This window comes from Rhincodon typus, chromosome 36 (assembly GCF_021869965.1).
Source record: "Rhincodon typus isolate 14 chromosome 36, sRhiTyp1.1, whole genome shotgun sequence".
Lineage (NCBI taxonomy): Eukaryota > Metazoa > Chordata > Chondrichthyes > Orectolobiformes > Rhincodontidae > Rhincodon > Rhincodon typus.
Window position 1 is genome coordinate 10,253,411 of NC_063367.1, and position 19,061 is coordinate 10,272,471.

The window sequence follows — 19,061 nt, forward strand, 5'->3', positions numbered from 1 at the left end:
GAAAGCAACCTTGATGTCAAGGGCAATTATTGTCACCTCACCACTGGAATTCAGCTCTTTTTGTCCGCGTTTGGATGTATTGTGGTCAGGAGTTCAGTGACTCTGGCAGAACCCAAACTAAGTGTCAGTGAGCAGGTTACTACTAAGTATATGCCGTTTGATAACAACAAAACCTTCCACTGCTTTTCTGATAGTCAAAAGTAGACTAATGGGGTGCTAATTGACTAGATTAAGGCCATAAGACAGGAACATGAGCAGGCCATTCAGCTCTTCAATCCTGCTCCGCTGTTCAATAAGATTACGGCTGATCTGACATTCCTGCCCACTTTCATGCCCTTTCCCTGCAACCCCTGTTTCCCTGACTGATTAAAAATCTATCTCAGCTTTAAATGTCACACTACACCAGGTTATAATCCAACAGTTCTGAGGAAGGGTCACCGGACCCGAAATGTTAACTCTGTTTTCTCCTTCACAGATCCTGCTGAGCTTTTCCAGAAACTTTATTTTTGTTATAGCTTTATTTTGTTATAGGTCCAACAGGTTTATTTAAAATCACAAGCTTTTACTGCTCCTTCATCAGGTGAAGTTTCATTTGACAAAGGATCAGCACTTCAAAAGCTTGTGTTTTCAAAAACTGTGTCATGTGACTTCTGACTTTGTCCAGCACAGTCCAACTTTGGCACCTCCACCTCAAGCCTTAAACAACCACAAGGACTCTGCTATGCTGGAGACTTCAGGAAAAGGTGGGGATGGATCACCCACTCACTTTTGGTGGAAGATGGATGCAAAATAACGAAAGGGAGCACAGATTGTGAGGTCTAAATAATCTCCTTCTGTTGGTATGTATCTGATCCCGATTCACACTCTGCGAATAAAAACAATCATGAGTATAAGAGTGAGGAGGTGATATTGAAGTTGTGCAGAGCGTTGGTCAGGCCACAACTGGAGTACTGCATGCAGTTCTGGTCACCTCACTTCAAGAAGCATGTGATAACACTGAAGGGGGTACAGAGGAGGTTCACTAGGATGTTGCCTGGGATGGAGAAATTAACCTATAAGGCTTGGGTTGTTTTCTTTAGACCATAAAAAAGAGGGGGGACATGATTGAAGTGTATAAGATTATGAGGGGTATGGACAGGGTGAATGGAGAGTAGCTGTGAGAGAGGTGAACGATAGATTCCACATTTCTCCCACTAATCCGGATGAAATTTACGATTGAAATCCCATCAGTTACAAAATTTAAGCACCCCCCTCCTTTCCTGTAAGCCAACGGTCAGAATACAAGTCATCTTTATGGAAGAAGTATTCGGTTACATATGTTGGCTCAATGTAGAGGCGGGGTTAACTTTCACGTTTGAAACAGGAAAGAGGACAGAAAGAGAGTGCGACCCAGACAAACCCACCCACTTCTGTAGGCGAGGAACTCCTTCAAACTATGACTTTTCAGCAACCAATGAAGGGCAATTCAGTCCAGTGGAGTGACATCACCGGGATAAAGAGGGTCTATTCGACTTCCTGCAAGGCTGTGACTGGTTCACATTGATTGCAATAAATCCCAATTCCTTGTCCCTCATCTCCCCCACCCCTTCTGTGTCTGTGTCTGTCTGTGCGTCAACCGGAACATACGCCCGGGTGCAGCTGAGTCCTTATGTGTGTGTGTTTCAGAAGCTCTCAGTATCGGCGACTCAGCAACTAACTCTTCTGAAAAAGTTGGAAATCTCGGTTTGCGTTTTCTCCCGAGCTGGCCATGGCATGCAGGGTGAGTGAGATCCACCTTTTGTCTGAATGGAAAGAGATAAGGGCTGAAGATAACTGGGATGTGGGTCTGGGTGGCGAAATAGCGGGAATGCAATTAAATAATGCAGCAATAATATATAATAATTAAATAATGAATGCAATTAAATAGCGGGAATGCAGAGCAAATGCTGCCTGAGTCGAAAACATTCTTAGACAGTTATGCACCCTTAAAGCAACGTGACTTTTTTGTCTTTTCCCCCTGCAGCAGTGATCGTTAGCATGAAGACCCTCTCTGTTATTTTTTTTCAAACACCCTCCCCACTCCCGTTCTTGCTGGACTTCAATAAATTCTGAATATATTTAGATATTACTTACGTTTCAATCAAGGTAGCATATGGTCGTCACCTGTTTAATAGGGGATTGGAGTGTTTCATGAAGAGGGGACAGCACCTAAGTATTATCTTGTTCTAATCCAGCAGCTTTGACACAAGAACAGAAATTGCTGGGAAAGCTGATGGTAACTGGAAGAAAAGTTCTGAGGAAGGGTCACCGGACCTGAAACGTTAACTCTGCTTTCTCTCCACAGATGCTGCCAGACCTGCTGAGCTTCTCCAGCAATTTCTGTTTCTGTTTCTGTTTCTGATTCGCAGAATCTGCAATTCTTTTGCTTTTGTTTTTAACAGGTATGACACAGTACTTGGCACAGTGTTGCCAGGGTTTGTACAGGCACCTAGACTGACTGAACACTTTTGCCAATTTACAGGCTGGCCTTTCTTTGACTGTCGCTGAACAGAGACTGGGAATGACATTTATCTAATTGAGTAAAAGACTTTTGCCAGCAATGAGATTGGTGATGCTCCTTCCCTGTGTCTTGGCCCCTATCTGTTAGTTGTGCAGCATTTTCAGACAACCTGAAGTTGTGAAATGAAACACCTGGTTGAAGAACCAACACAAGTAGATGAAGTTAGATTGCAGATAGATCATTAACATTAGAATTAGGTTTTATTGTCACATACTCAAGTATAGGAATACAGGAGTACAGTGAAAAGTTTACAGTGTCATAACTCATCTTGGGATAAGGTACCTAGGTACAAAATCTGAGGTTAAAAGGTAGAAAAATAAAGAAATAAGTTAAGAGATCAATATTTCAGTTCTTGCTAGTATAAAGTATTAAATAAGAAATAAAGTTAGAAGTTCCAAATTACAATCCTTCTTTAGCTATGAACCTGCAGTCGCTCCATGCTGGACTTTCCCAGTGAAGGCTTGATCTCTGTCCTGCTCTGGGCTTGATCTGACTATCTCCATGTCTCTGCACTGCTGTCTCGCCGCTGGCCACTAGCCCCTCTCTTGCACTAGGCTTGATCTCTTGATCCCCGTGCCTCAGTCTTGCCAACTGCCAGGGTCCCGCTCTGATACTGCTCCGAGCCCCCAACTGTTCCCACGATTCCACTGACCGCTAGAGTTCTGCCTGAGCGCATCAACCTCCTCGTGGCCTAATGATCTAATGGAATGCTAGATTGGGCTTGAAGAGCAAAACGGCCACCTCCTGTGCTTATACTATTTTTAAAAAAAATCCTTTATATTTCTGATCATTTCTGTTGCATGATTTTGACTTGTTTGTACTGTGTATACTCAGTCTTGTTGACAACTTGAATCTAGTTATGGATTGCCCCTGCGTTGTTGGGTACAATAATATTGTTACAAAGCTGGTATGTGCAGGCACCCCACAACATTGCAGACCTACCCTTCTGCAAATAATATGTGCTGTTTGTGTTTGTACCATGGACACAAGGCACATTCTGATGCTGGTACTCCATATGGCGAAGATATTTGGGTTGCTGCTGTTAGCATTTTTGACAACCAAAGACAGTTAGTACTATAAAGTGGTTGTTCTTAGTAAGTCAGAATGCTATTCTATATTGATGTGTCTGTATGTACACCAGGTATATTACTGTTACAGTATGGTAAGGGTAAATTTTTAGATCGTTAACCAGGAGGACATTTATAGAATCATGGAGTCATACAGCACAGAAACAGACCTTTTGGTCCGTGCCGAACATAATCCCAAACTAAACTAGCCCCACCTGCCTGCTCCTGACCCACACGCCTCCAAACCTTTCCTATTCATGTACTTATCATAAATGTCTTGTCGATGTTATAACTGTGTCCGCATTAAGCCATTGTATCAGTCTTGTGTGCTGTGTGGCCTGTTGTGTAACAATAATGCCACTGGACAGAGACCCAGGCTAATGCTCTAGATAGTAAAAACCAAAATGCTGGAGAAACTCAACAGGTCTAGCAGCATTTTGTGGAGAGAGAAGCAGACTCTTCTTCGGCACTGAAGGGCGGTGGAAAAACATGGTTTTATCTAGTTGACAAATGGGGAGGACAAACAAATGGAACAGATGAAGGTGCTCAGAGTAAAGGTCAAAGGGAGTGCTAATATTGCTTGTAGTAATGGGGGAAGGCCACAGATAAGGGAGCAGTGAGGCCGTGGAAAGATTCTTTACAAAGGTTTAAAATAGATGAATTCATTCAAAAATTCCCCGAGACTATTTAAGTTCTGATTCTTGCAAATTATATTACACCACAACATATCATGATTTCTACAATAATCTTTGCTAATTTAATTTGTTTCTTCAAGTCCCAAGTGGAGTATCATTGTAAAACTTTATTACAACTGGTCTTGTCAGGCTAATCAAGAAAAAGTTGAAATTCAGCAGCCACTCTATTTTCAAACTGTGACCTCTTGATTTGGAATGTTGACTTTGTTGAGTAAAAGAGTCAGTGTAAGCCTGGGCAGGTAGTGCACAGTATCCGCCCACTGTCTGCAGTTTTCTTGTGCAGTCTTAGCACCTATTAATGCCTGGTTGAGCAGTTCATTGGGATATAATGGGCACTCGCTATTCTGGTGCCACACCGCAACCTTCATTGTGGCCAAACAATTGGTACTTGGGATGGAAAATCTAAAGTCCCTGCTGAATTTTTTTTTGCCGGGTTGTGTGGGTCATGAGTGGGCGTTGGCTTAATGTTGTGCCATCCCATTTAACTTTAACATAAGCCACCAGCCGCAAGCCATAACCCTTCACAAACCTTTTAATGTTAATGAGACTAAATTCTTTTAATGGCTTGGACTGGAATGGCCAAGGTGCAGATAAACATGTCAAAGTTAGTATTTTGAACACACACAGTGGTTATGGAGATTAGCCATCACAGAATTGATATTTCCTTAACAAAAACAGATGTTGCTGGAAAAGCTAAGGAAGGGTCACTGAACCTGAAACGTTAACTCTGATTTCTCTCCACAGATGTTGCCGACCTGCTGAGTTTTTCCAGCAATGTCTGTTTTTGTTTCTGATTTCCAGCATCTGTGGCTCTTTTTTTTTTATTTGATATTTCCTAACTCTGATTCTTAAGTTGTTTCTGGGTCCTCAGCATTGCTTTGACCCAATCCTGTTCATGCGTGTAATCGCTCCGTTATATGGGTCCACTCTTTCCCTACCTCATATGAGTTTGGGGAGACTAACAGAGTGATGCCACTGTCTTTGAATTCAAATCTAGAATGAAGTGCCCTGCTGCTAAGAATTTCACTGTTCATGCTGAACTGCACAATGAAATTAGATTGTTAACCTAATGCATTTATACTGTTACCATTGTGTTGCTGCAGTGCAAGAGTTCCAGACTGTATTCTTAACAATGTTACATGGTGTTACAAAATGACCAACATCATAAAGATGGGGGGATTTGTGTATAACAGGCGACTGTGAAATAAATAGACTGCCTTTGTTCCAAAAGTGCCTGTAGAGTGTTTTGACCTTCATAGGAGTCTGTGCATAACTATTCACTTGCACCTTAGCTTTATCAGGAGAACTTAGTATGTTGTTAACACTTTCACAGCAACCTATTAGTTAGTTCAAACAGAATTAAAATGTGATAACTGACTCTGACCAACCAGCATTGTTGATTTGCCATCTTGTCTTGTGAAGGTGATCAATTAGGCTAGTGGTTCGTCTAGGATAGTTAAAACTGACTTCAGCTTAAGACGTTTTCCTTGAATCAACCTGTTCAGTGATATTATTACGTATTTCTGGAACAGGTGGAGACTTGAACCAGGATCTTACACTGGCTCAGAGGCTGCCACTGCACCACAAGAGCCCTCTAAAACTGATCTCCATAAAATCTTAAATTGACACCAATTTAAGAAATAATTTGTCTTATTATTTTCAATGTTTCACACGTCTTTGGAAGGATAATGTTATGCACTTTTGATGAGTATCTTGATACGATCCTTTTCTGCCTTGAAGGGCGAGAATAAATTGACAGCATGGCAAGTTACATCCAATAAGTTAGCAAATTAATTATTTTCTAAAGATAGTATTCCTTTTTTTAAGGTTGGCCGTTCAATTTAGTTGGTGAGGGCTGTTTATAGCCGAGCCGTTGTCGAAGAGAAGGTTTGACTTAGTTTGTATTGAGGTCTTTGGCCTCAGATGTGGAGGTGTTGGAAGAGAGCTCAGCAAGCCTAAGTTCAGGAGGTGAATATTGGCAAACATTAAGAGTCAGGCTGTCTGAATGTTCCCATCAACCACTGACGGTAAATATACAGGAGGGTAGAGTCTGTCTCAACTTGAATTGGTGATACTGAAGTGCTCTTTTATTTTTCTCCCCAAGCAAACACTTGATGCCAAGAACTTAACTGTGCCATTTATTGTCTTGGGTGGCTGGGAAAATTTGAACAAGCACCCATCATTTCGGGGTACCTATAGCCAATGGGTGAGTCCCAATTGGTAGCAGCTAGTCAGAAAATCAGCCCATTACTGCTCATTTTGATTTGTGACAAGTGTCCTATTTTGGACAAGATGCCAGGGGACACACATTGAACTAAATCTAAGCTTGTTCCCGTCAACTCTCTCTCATAGGCCATAAAAGATGCCAAAAGAAGTAGAGAAACCAAGTTTTTCCTGGTATCGTGGTGAATATTTATTTCTCCAATATAATCAAAAAAGATGGTTTGGGAATTTTGTTGGTTGCAAACTGGCTGAAGTATTTCCCACATTGCAACAGTGACTAGGCTTCAAAAGTATTTGATTGGATGTAAAATGACTTGGGGCTTCAGGAGGACACAAACATGAAAGAAAGCCTTACTTTCTGTCTCGATACAGCTTTATCTCTGCATTGCCAATGTTGGCTCCTAACGCTTTTTCCTGTGTCAGATAAACAGAGTTTGAGGCAGCAGTAACTACAGTAATTGCTCGCTGATAAGCTGGAAGCAGTGTCTGATGTTGCTGTTTTGGATTAACTGATTCATTCTGCCGTGTCTTTGATACGGCAGTGTTTCATCTAACAATGTGGTTTTCCACTTCTGATCCTTGTATAGTAACCCCCTCCTTGAAGTGCATTATTGTAGATAATTATATTGATATGATGCCTTTAATGAATTGCAGATAGTGGTCTATATGGTGACATTTGAAACCTCCAGAAACAGTGGCTGATTTTTACACCGAGTATGACATGTGAACAACTGGTATGGGTAGTTATTATATTGGGAAAAATAAACAGAAGTTCACACTAACTTAAAGTGGCACGTGTTATTGAAGACATTCATTACATAAAATACCTTGTAACCACAATTAAAGCATTTATGAAGCTATCAAATAACATGCAGGTTAGCTAATCAAATTAATTTTTGAGTCAATTTGTCTATGACAGTTGTAAGGAGCCTCTAGATCAGATTTGGCGCTTTTGTGTTCAGATTCATCCTTCCAAATCAAATTATCTTGCTGTCCTTTGATTTGAATATTATGCATGTTTTTGAACAAACTGTCGACAGCAGGCACATTTTACACTCTTTTTGAAGGTTTAGTCTCTTTCAATTTGATACAAACAAAATCCTTGAATGGCTTGTTGAGGAATTCGTTCAAAGTATATGGACTATAGACCTTCTGTTATAACTGTAATGTGAGTGTATTCCTGCATAGGTGTCTTTTGATCTCCTCAGTTATTTGAGATGTGAAAATGTTGACCTATAATTTTTGCGTAGGCTGCTAAGACAACTATTCTACACACTTTTTTGATCCATAACTTTACTTCAACCACTTTCATTCAAAATCTATCATGGATATACTCAAAAAAAAAACTCTCTTGGGCAACATTTGATTTTAAGGTTAATTGTTGGAAAAATACCATAGACTTCAATTTCATTCCATTAGACATGTAGGTTAGCTAAATGAATGTTAAATATTTAGGGACTTCTCATTTTGAAAATTTCATTGGGAGTGTTTTTGAAATTGTCCACTTCACAGTTTGATTGCTAGGCATATTGAAGTTAATGGGTGCTTCATCCATATTGCAGATGTGGTGTAATTGGTGATTGCTTTTTTTTTGATAATGAATTGCTGGAAATTTGTTATTTTGACTGGGTCTTTTGCTAATGTCTGAGCAATTATCTGCTGCAACTTTAGGCATTTATGTTTTGCAAAATGGCTCACCCACTAGTTTTTGCTATGAAATCTTTGCTGTACTCTGGATTGATTTACCTCACGTGGTAAACCTACTTTGCATTTCTGGTTACAATGGACCGTTGATGAAGTTCAGCATTCATCCGATACGTGTTTCCCAAGATTAGACCATTGGCCCTGTTCCTGTGATGTATAGAGAGCATGCCCCTGTCTGCATCAATGGTGCTGAGGTGGGGAAGGTCGAGACCGTCAAGTTCCTGGGAGTGATGATTGCCAGCAATCTGTCCTGGCACACCCATGTGACTGTGATGGCCAAGAAAGCCCAACAGCACCTCTACTTCCTCAGGAGGCTAAAGAAATTCGGCAAGTCCATAAAGACTCTTACCAATTCTTGTAAAGCACCATGGAAAGGATCCTATCCGGATGCATCGTGGCATGGTATGGCAAGTTCTCTTCCAAAGGCCTCAGAAACTACGGAGTCATGACCCAGTTCATCACACAAGCCCGCCTTCCTTCCACTGACTCCAGCTATACTTCCTACTGCATTGAGAAAGCGACCAACGTAATCAAAGACCTCCATCTCCTGACCTCGGTTATACGCTCTGTTGGGCAGAAGAGATAAAGGGTTGAATACGTGTTTGAACAGATTTAAGAACAGCTTCTTCCTCACTGTTATCAGACTTTTGAATGGACCTCTCAAATGTTAATGTTGATCGCTCCCTTTCCACCTTCTGTGGCTGTAACACTATTCTACACTCTGTTCTGCTACTCTGATGCACTTTGGTACGATCAGCCTGTATAACATGCAAAACAATGCTTTTTACTGTATCTCAGTACACATAGTAAATCAAACTCAAACTCTAAGATTTGGGCTTGGGAACCTTTCTTCAAGTTGATTCCTTCATTAATACCAAATTCCCTTTATTGTGGTATAGTTATTTAACATGTTAGCCACTATTAAGACTGTTAGTTTGGTTAAACTGGTTCAAATTGATTGGCTAATTTCGAAACTTGTTGTCTTGGTTAAAAACTGCTGCTTGGCCTTTCGTTGCAAATGTTTCAGTTTGGGTGCTCTCTGTATACTTGCAAACTTTCAAGCTGCTGCTCGTAGACATTTTTTTTAAAAATCTTTTAAAGGGACCACGCAATGCTTTCCCTTGTAGCATTTTAAGAACACCAAATTCTAAATTCCTGCCTCCCAAACCACAAGTACTCCACCCAACTTCACAACACCTCCCCCTTTTTTAAAAAAAAATGAACCATCATTATGAAAAGATGGCTTCATTTTTTTCTTTTAAAGCCTTAACTCCATTATATTACTAGATCCACAGCTCATTAATCTAGAGTTACACGTTTCATACTAATTCTATATATAACATTGAACACTACCGTTTCTATCTCACATAAACGTTTTCTTTTCATCTCGTGATAAAGCACCCACAATAATATTTTCTTGACCCGCAACATGTACAATCTGTAAATTAAATGCTTGTAAAGGGAGACTCCAATGAAATAATCTGGTGTTCTTGTCCTTGAATCTTTCCAAAAATGTCAAAGGATTGTGTTGGTATACACAATCGTCTTTGCGTTGTTTGCAACGTAAATATTAAAATGTTGTAAGGCCATTACTAAACTCAATAACTCTCTTTCAATGGTTGAATGTTTATTCTGGTGGATATTGAGTTTTTTTTTGAAAAATAACCAATTGGCCTTTCAATTCTACAACCATCCTACTGTAACAACACAGCTCCAACACTACATTGCTTGCGTTGATGGTGACTTTGAAGTGTTTTTAAAAAAATTGGTGTGGCTAAAACTGGTGTGGTGGGTAATACTGGTTTTAAATTCTCCAATGCCTCCTGGCATTGTTTGGTCCACCAAAATTTCATTTTTTTTTTTAAAACAAATCCGTCAGCGGTGCCATTTCTGAACCAATATCAATATGCTTCTGGTGCCAATTCATAGGCACTCAAAGTAGCCTGCTTTACTACTTCTTATTCTCCTGACGCCACCTCTGAAAGCACTGCAAACACCTCACTAGCCCTGCCTGCCAACTTGGTCTGAGTTAACATTATCTACAGTCTCTGACCAGTTCATCTGTTTCGCCAACTTCTCAAAGGAAATGAAAAAGGCTTCTGCATCCTTTTTTGTTGAATTTTGGTAACGTTTTGACATATTTGTGTATATATCCCTACCAGGCCTTTGGGTTTGCTCATCATCACTGTCCTCCTTGCCAAGCCTACTTTCTACCTTCACCTCCATCCTTTTAAATTGACTTTCTTGTCTAATTGCCAACTTCCGAAGTTCAAACTGTTCTTTTTTCTTTTTCATGTTCAAGCTACTTCATCTTTTCCAACTTGAACATTCTTTTCCTTTCTTTCTCTTCTGCCGTGACTATCTTTTCTTTTTCTCTTTCTTTTTCTTTTTCTTCTGCTTTTAAGTATAATTAAACTGTTTCAGTTCCCTTTCTTTCTCTAACTCCAGCCTTTTAAGTTCACTTTTTAAGTCCAATTGTCTCATTTTCAATTTAATTTTTTCTAACTCCACTGCATGTAACTGTTTCTCTGATTTATACTGAAATGCTTGACTAATTCCATTACAGTTTCAGCTTTTTTTTAATCCTTATTTTATACCCAATTTTAGCCTGTCTGCTCATTCTGAAAATGTCCCTTTTTTCCTTTCCAAACTTTCTTGGCAAATTTGGGAAGCATCTTTGACCCCAAAACCTCTTCAGCAATGTTAAGAGCCATTTTCCCACTTTTTTTTTGATTTAACCAGCGACAAGCAACCAAAATTAGACAGATTTTCTGGTAAGTTTTTTTTTCTTAAAGATGTAGGGCAGTGGTCCCCAGATCTGTTTAACTCTGCTGGGACCGTTCCCCAAATCTGTCCAGATTTGTTCAAATCTATTGAAATCAGATCCATTCCAATCCCAGATACGAGCCCAATCAGTTATACAGCGTAGGTTGACACCCCCACCCCCTTCTGAGAACTAAAACCGAAACACCCAAAGAGGAATACCTTGCCCTATGATCTATAAAAGGAGTATGAGAAGTGGTGCCACCTGCCTTTGAGCAAGTTCTAGTGGTTAAATAAAATAAACCCCTGATACACACTCTATAATCAACAAGTAACAATTTATTTATCTAACTCCAACAGTGAACAAATTATCTAAACTAATAACAAACCAGATAAATACTTTCTAACTACTAACTATTCCCTAATAAAACAAGAGTCTAACAGTATGCTGTTCCAATAAATGCAACTCCCACTTATACAAAATAACATTAAAAAAATAGTATTTAGTCTCTCGACATTACAGCCAGGTTATACGTCTTCCAGAATGCTCTGTGCCTTTCCTGATTCTTCTGTCAGGAATATTCACTAGTTTAGCTGTGGGTACCTTTGTTCTTTAGATGGTGGTTTTTCTAAGACGTAGAGGAGTCTGTGAGAGTCAGTGATTCTCTCTCTAGAGCTGATGGCTGTTAACTCTGGCAGATGGCACTTAGCTCCTTGGATTTGGCCCTAACTGTCCCTTCTTTTATACCCTTAATGACCTAAGAAATTTCTTACCATAGTTTTGACAGTATAGGACCAAAACTATCAGATTTAAATTTAATTGGTTTTTAGTATCTAAGTGCCTGGTTCAAATTGATTGGCTAAATTCAAAACTTGTTGTCTTGGTTAAAAAGCTGCTGCTTGGCCTCTAACTGTATGGCCTTTTGATACAGATATTTCAATTTGGGTGCTGTCTATGTATTTGCAAGTTTCAAGCTGCTGCTCACAGACATTTTTTTAAAATCTCCAAGCATAGTAAAATAGCGTAATCTTTTAAAGGGACCACGCAATGCTTCCCCCACCCCTAGCATTTTACAACCACCAAATTCTAACTTCCTGCCTCCCAAACCACAAGTACTCTACCTAACTTGGCAACACTAGACAAAGTATTGTTGAAGTATAGCCTCAGGTTTAAAAGCAAAGATCTAATAACTTTTCACCATGTGAAGTAGGCTTTTTTTTTTCTTTATTCATTAACGGGATGAAGACATCGCTGGCTAGGCAGCATTTATTGCTCATCCCTAATTGCCCAGAGGGCAGTTCACTTGAGCATCTAATACCCTGTTCATCTTTTCTCGATACGCTAAGCCATTAATTATTGTGTGAGAGCATTTTGTTTATGCTGACAGAGTGGCAAAATCACTGAGGATTCAAGTTTGTCAGCGAGGAGCTTTCTACTAATTTCAGACAGATTATGAAACTTTTGTAGATTGAAGGTGGTGTGGATAGTAATGGTGAAGTTAAACTAAACAGAGAACTGTGGATACTGGAGATCTGGAGCGAAAATAGAAACTCAGCAGGTCTGGTAGAATCTGTGGGAAGGAAGCAGAGTTAACATTTTGAGTTCAGTGATACTTCGTCTGAATGGTAATAGTTTAGCTTTGGCCACAATTTAATCTTGTCTGGTCAGCTGGGGTTCAGCTGAAGGAAGTGACTTCACACGGTTATTTTAAGATGTCATATGGAAATGTGTATGACTCAGCCACAGGTGCCTGAAGACCCCACACATAAACAATGCAACATCTTTCCATGCTATGCATTGAATGTTATCTTTGAGTCATAGAGGCCTACAGGCTTTTTGGCCCGTCGAGTCTGTACTGGTCAAAAACCACCTATTTTTCGGCACTTGGCCCAAGAGACAGCTCTGCTTTTACGGACCATGTAAGTAACTTACAGTAACTTTAGGTCACACAAAGCAGATCACTGCATATTATTTTATTTTGATTTTTTGAACATATTTTGTTTTGACCTCCAGGGTGCTGCTGTCATTATAATGAAACTTAGCACTTTGCTAGGATTGGCAGAGAGGGAATCATTTTATATCCAGAGATGCATGGATGATTATGCAATAGCTGTTCTCTCTCCATTCACCAGACCTTTATTTTGCTCCAGGTTTGGAACCACAAATTAGACCTGGGTTTCCAAGCTATGAATCTTGACTTCCAGTGTGGTCACGAGATGAGATTTTAAGGCCGTTGTCTGTGAGGTAGCAGTGGCTGCTGTGAAGTTAGGACTGATTTTCTGATAGCTGAGAGAACCCCTTAAATGTTTGTGTTTTTTGTAAATTGGTGGTTATGCCTAATAATGACTACTTTCTGAGGCCTGGGTGTTGCTGTCAAAAAAGAAAACCTGGCTGGTTTGGAGGCTCAGTGATTAGCACTATTGCCTCACAGCCCAAGGGAGCTGCTTTTGATTCCAGCCTTGGGTGACTGTCTGTGTGGACTTTGCACAAGCTCGCTGTGTGTCTGTGTGGGTTTCCTCCCACAGTCCAAAGATGTGCTGGCTACATGGATTATCCATGGTAAATGTGGTGTTACAGGAATAGGCTGGGTTTGGGTTGGATTCTTTTTGGAGGGTCAGTGCAGACTCAATGGGTTGAATGGCCTTTTTTTTTTTGTTTCTGCACGGTAGGGATTCTTTCTTTGGGGTAAAACCATGCCTTTTTCATTGAAGTACAAACTTGACTCTCTTTCCTTTTCAAACCCATTGAAGAGCAAAACCTCCTGAATATTCTGAAATGCTAGTGAATATATCTTATTGCAGTTGTTTGTAAAAATCATTTTAAAAATTGAATATTTTTAAGGCAGAGGTAGATTGACTTCTTGATGAGCAAGGGAACGATAGGTTATTGAGAGTGGGCAAGACTAGGGTGGAGTTGAGTTTGCAGTCAGATCAGCCATGATCTTACTGAATGGTGGAGCAGGCTCAAGCGGTTTCTTAAAAAATTCATTCATAGGATGTGGATATCACTGGCTGGACCCAGTTGTCCTTGAACTGAGTGACTTGCTAGACCATTTTCAGATGGCCCTTATAAGCCCACCACTTTGCTGTGGGTTTGGAGTCACTTGTAGACCAGAGATTAAACATAGCAGATTTCCTTTCCTGAAGGACGTTTTTAAAAAAAAAACAAACTGGTTCATTAATAGTTGACAATGGTTTCATGGACATCATTAGACTTTCAATTCCAGATTTTTATTGAATTCATAGTGAGATTTGAACCCAAGTACCTCGAACATTTCCTGCATCCCCACGTGATTGAATGTCTGATAGATTATTGGAGATAGTAGGAACTGCAGATGCTGGAGAATCTGAGATAACAAGGTGTAGAGCTGGATGAACAGAGCAGGCCAAGCAGCATCAGAGGAGCAGGAAAGCTGACGTTTCGGGCCTAGACCCTTCAGAAACGTCAGCTTTCCTGCTGCTTGGCCTGCTGTGTTCATCCAGCTCTACACCTTGTTATCTATGATAGATTATTAGTTCAGCGACAATATCATTATTCCATCGCCTTCCCTTTAGTGAGTGGCCAACTCCTGCTCTTAATTCATACAGTCACACACCACATAAACAGACCCTTTGGTCCAACCAGTCTATGCCAACCACGTTTTCCAAACTAAACTAGTCCCACCTGCCTGGATTTAGCCCATAATCCCTCCAAACATTTCTTATTCGTGTATTTATCCAAATGTCTTTTAAACGTTGTAACTGTACCTGATCTCCTACCTCATCTGGCAGTTCATTCCACATACAAACCACCATCTGAGTGAAAATGTTGCCCCTTGGGTCCCTTTTTATATCTTTCTTCTCTCACCTTAAAAATATATCCACTAATTTTGAATTCCTTAGGGAAAAGACCTTTGCTATTCATCTTATCTATTCCTGTATTGACCTTATAAACTTCTATAAGGTCACCTGTCCCTCCTGATTTTCAGTCTGGGGTCACTTTTGACGTCGTCCAAGGAGCTAAAATAATATCACACCAGGAAAAGTTTTGGGAAGCGTTCACTAGACTGCTGTTTAAGGTAACAACTCTGGATATCACCACAGAATCCCTACAGTGTGGAAGCATGCCATTCAGCCCATCGAGTCCATGCTGGCCCTCTGAAGTGCATCCACCCCAACCCAACCCTTACTCTATCCTTGTGACCTTGCATTTCCCAAGGCTAACCCACATAACCTGCTTATCCCTGGGCACTGTGGGCAATTTAACGTGGCCAATCCACCTAACCTGCACATCTTTGGACTGTGGAAGGAAACCGGAGCAGCTGGAGGAAACGGACGCAGATGTGGGAAGACTGTGCAAACTCCAGTTGCTCAAGGCTGGAATCAAATCTGGGTCACTGGCACAGTGAGGCAGCATTGCTAACCATTAAGTCACCATGCTGCCCGTATATTCATTGGCCACTTGATTACCTGCCTTTTCATGGTTATATTCTGTAGTTGTTATTGCACTTGTTTTTAAGGCAGATCCCCCATGATCAAGATTCCTTTTTCCTGGCTTCTTTCTCCTTTAAACCAGTCTGAAAATTAGTGTTAGCACCAGTGAGCCATGGGGAAATCCCATGTGAATGAAGGCCTGAAATCAATGATGTGCATTACCTTGAGGCCTTTTCAGATGACGAGGATAGAAGCAGAATGGGATTTGAGAGTTTGCACCTCAAAAGCAAGGTCTCATTTGATAGAGGTGGGACTTTGTCATTTTTGGAACAAGGTATCATCAACAACATATTACATATTGCTGCATACGATGCATATTTTGAGATTGGATGAAGCATCAAATAAATGGAACGCCTTCTTGGTTAGTGTCCCCTCCAATGTTCTCTTGTCTTTTTTTAATCACTTGAGATACATTTTTCCTTTGCACACTGCAGTCAGTATCCTGTGGACTCACACGACAGTCAACCGTTGTGGGACATACGGACACACTGTTGTGATCTCCATTCGGAATTTAGGGTGCACCAGGAATGTTCAAGAATAGATGAATGAGTGAAATACTATGCAAAATCTGTCCCTTTTACTCCATTTTGAGGTGTAGTCCTTGTTTTGCCCAATGCAGAAGGATTGAAGGTTGAATAAGCCATGAGCCTTGGATATTCATACCATCAATCTTTCCAGGACACCAAGTGATCAATCTATACTAACAATGTGTGGCATTCAATTGAATACCAATGTGACAAGTTCAATTTTATAGACTCATAGAGTTATCCAGCAGGGAAACAGACCCTTTGGTCCAACCCGTCCATATTGACCAGACATCCTAAATTATTCTCTTCCTGTTTGCCAGCGTTTGTCCCTTATCCCTCTGAACCCTTCCCATTCATGTACTCATCTAGATGCCTTTGAAATGTTACAAGATAAGTGATACTTCAAGTTGAATTGTAAAGCATTATGAGAAACCATGGGTTTGTGAAAGGCTCTGTACAAATGCAAGCCTGCCTTTTCTGCATTCCAAATGGATTTTGAATGTCGGATAACATCAAGTAGATTTTAAACTTTTCTCACTTCCTATCATTTCAACAAGCACGTTGTCGTGCCTTTGTCCTCAGTTACTCCTTCAATGTGTCAGCCATTATTCAGTATTACTCTGACATCAGATTCATAAGACTCTGGGTTCACTCCAGCATATGAGCGCAAAAATCAAAGCCAACACTCCATTGCATGTTGTACTGACAACGTACTGTGAAGTCTAAGCTTTTTATCTTCACCCACGCTTGACCTTAGAATTGGAAATAAACTTTGCATGATAGTTGCCTCTCGTTTGGCCCCTTTTTCAGAGGCCAAGCAGAGATTGTGGACAAAGCTTATAACACAGCATGCCAGTGCACCGAGAGGCTATATAAAGGGTCTGGGCCCGAAACGTCAGCCTCCCTGCTCCTATGATGCTGCTCGGCCTGCTGTGTTCATCCAGCTCTACACCTTGTTGTCTTGGATTTTCCAGCATCTGCAGTTCCTACTATCTCATCAACATAACACTTAGTTGCTTGTATTAGTTTTAACTGTGTCTGTCTGCCTTCTGTTTAGATCTACTATGCCACATTCTCAAATGGGCTTGCACTGCAGTGCTGACATGAATGTGTAATGTTAAGAATATTTGTACACCTCACCCAAAATATAAACCATAACAACAGTTAGAAGAGTGTTCTATATTCTTGGTCAGTAAGAGCTGCTTGAGATTTACAACCCAGTTTTGAGGCAAGGTCAACACTGTTTCCTGACTGGACCCACAAAAATCTAACATTCGCTTCTAGCTTTCATCGTGACATTCTCCTAATTTTAGAAGAGGCATTTGTGAAGTTAGGCATTCAGTGAAGGTAAAAGTTATGAAACTCATTTTCATTGGCACTGTGTGCTTTATTCTGTTTTTGGGATTGTTGGTTGGCAGTTGGCCAGGAGATCTTTCTGCTCCTCTTCAACTAATGCTGTGCGATCATTTTGGTTTTTCTGAATGGTGAATAGAATCCTAATGGCCATGTAACAATCCCTGAGCAATGTCCTGTCGTTTCAAATTGAGAAGTGATCGTATACTAGACTTAGGGTAAATGTGCCATCAACTGTATTTGTTTTCCCACCCTTTTTCAGTGCTTGAAGAGAATAATTCCAACATCAAATTAATAAACTAAGGATATGGAGGAGGATTGTTTAACGTGCACACAAGACTCTAACGAATTGCAGCTAAAATTTAAAATCAATTGAAACCTTTTATTCTCCCAGAAACTACGTATGCTCGCAGAACAAATAACTTGTCTGCCAACTTATTAGAAAGTAGATGAAAATCATTTGAACAGATTGAAGATAATTGGGTGACAAGTTCTATATGTTGAATTTTTGAGTGCCAAATGAATGAATTTTGCTTTATATTAGTTTCTTTCTCATGTTAAACACACACTTTTTAAATTTGCAACAAGACCAGAGGGATGGTTGTCAGAAACGAAAAGTCTCCGTGACTGCAAAGTTTGCTACATTATACTGAGTGTACTTAGTGCAACATAGATTGAGCTTCCAAAGAATCATAGAGTAAAGATAAGGTCCCCATAAACTTACCAGACTATAGGGCAGGTATCTAATCAATAAGAGATAACAAGGTGTGGAGCTGGATGAACACAGCAGGCCAGGCAGCATCAGAGGAGCAGGAAAGCTGATGCTTCGAGTCTGGAAGCTCCATACCTTGTTATCTCAGACTCCAGCATCGGCAGTTCCTACTATCTCTAATCAATAAGGTTGATGGGGTTTTGTCAATAGTATCCATTTGACACTGTTTGAGAAGACTCTTTTAAAATTAACTGGCTTTTAAGCAGCAAAAGCACCATTTCAATGTTTTAATTTGGTAAGAAATTGGCACACACCAATGAGTCTAATTTTAATGAATGAATGATTGTATTGTCATGTGTATTCAACAGTGAGAAAAACAGTAAAATACAGTGAAAAGCTTTTTCACTCTCGCCACGATCTGACACCATTTTGAATAGTTTTAAGAGTAAGAAATAAACTAGAAAGCCATAGCTTAAAGAAGGTCCATCAGTCCTGAGCCAGATCATTATCAATGATGCCTGCACCGCCATCCTTCCTCCACTGCCTCGCTGCCATCTACATCGGACCCAACCGACATTGAAGTTGCCACTCTTCAGGCGCTATCTTTCACAGCTGGGCAGATTCTCCTCCACCACTTACCACCTGTGCCAGACCCACCAATGTTAGAGTCACGTCTCTCTCTCCACTGGGCTGACCTCAATGATGTCGCTGTGATGTCTTTCTGCCGTTTCACCACTGCTAGTGTCGGACCCAACCATCAAAGTCGCCAATTCTTTGGTGCCATCTACCACCTTTTGGGGCCTGTCTTGCCAACGTTGCCTCTGCCAATTTAGAAGCCACTATTTGCCTCAGAAAAATATGTAAGGGCTCACTGGCTCCCGCAAGGAGGTCCAGGCTGGAGTTCCTTTCTGCTGCCATCCATGCTGTCTGAGCTTAGGACAAGGGATAAGTAAAAAGCAGAAAATAAAAAGTAAAGTGGTCAGAGTGGCTCAGGACTCCTACACT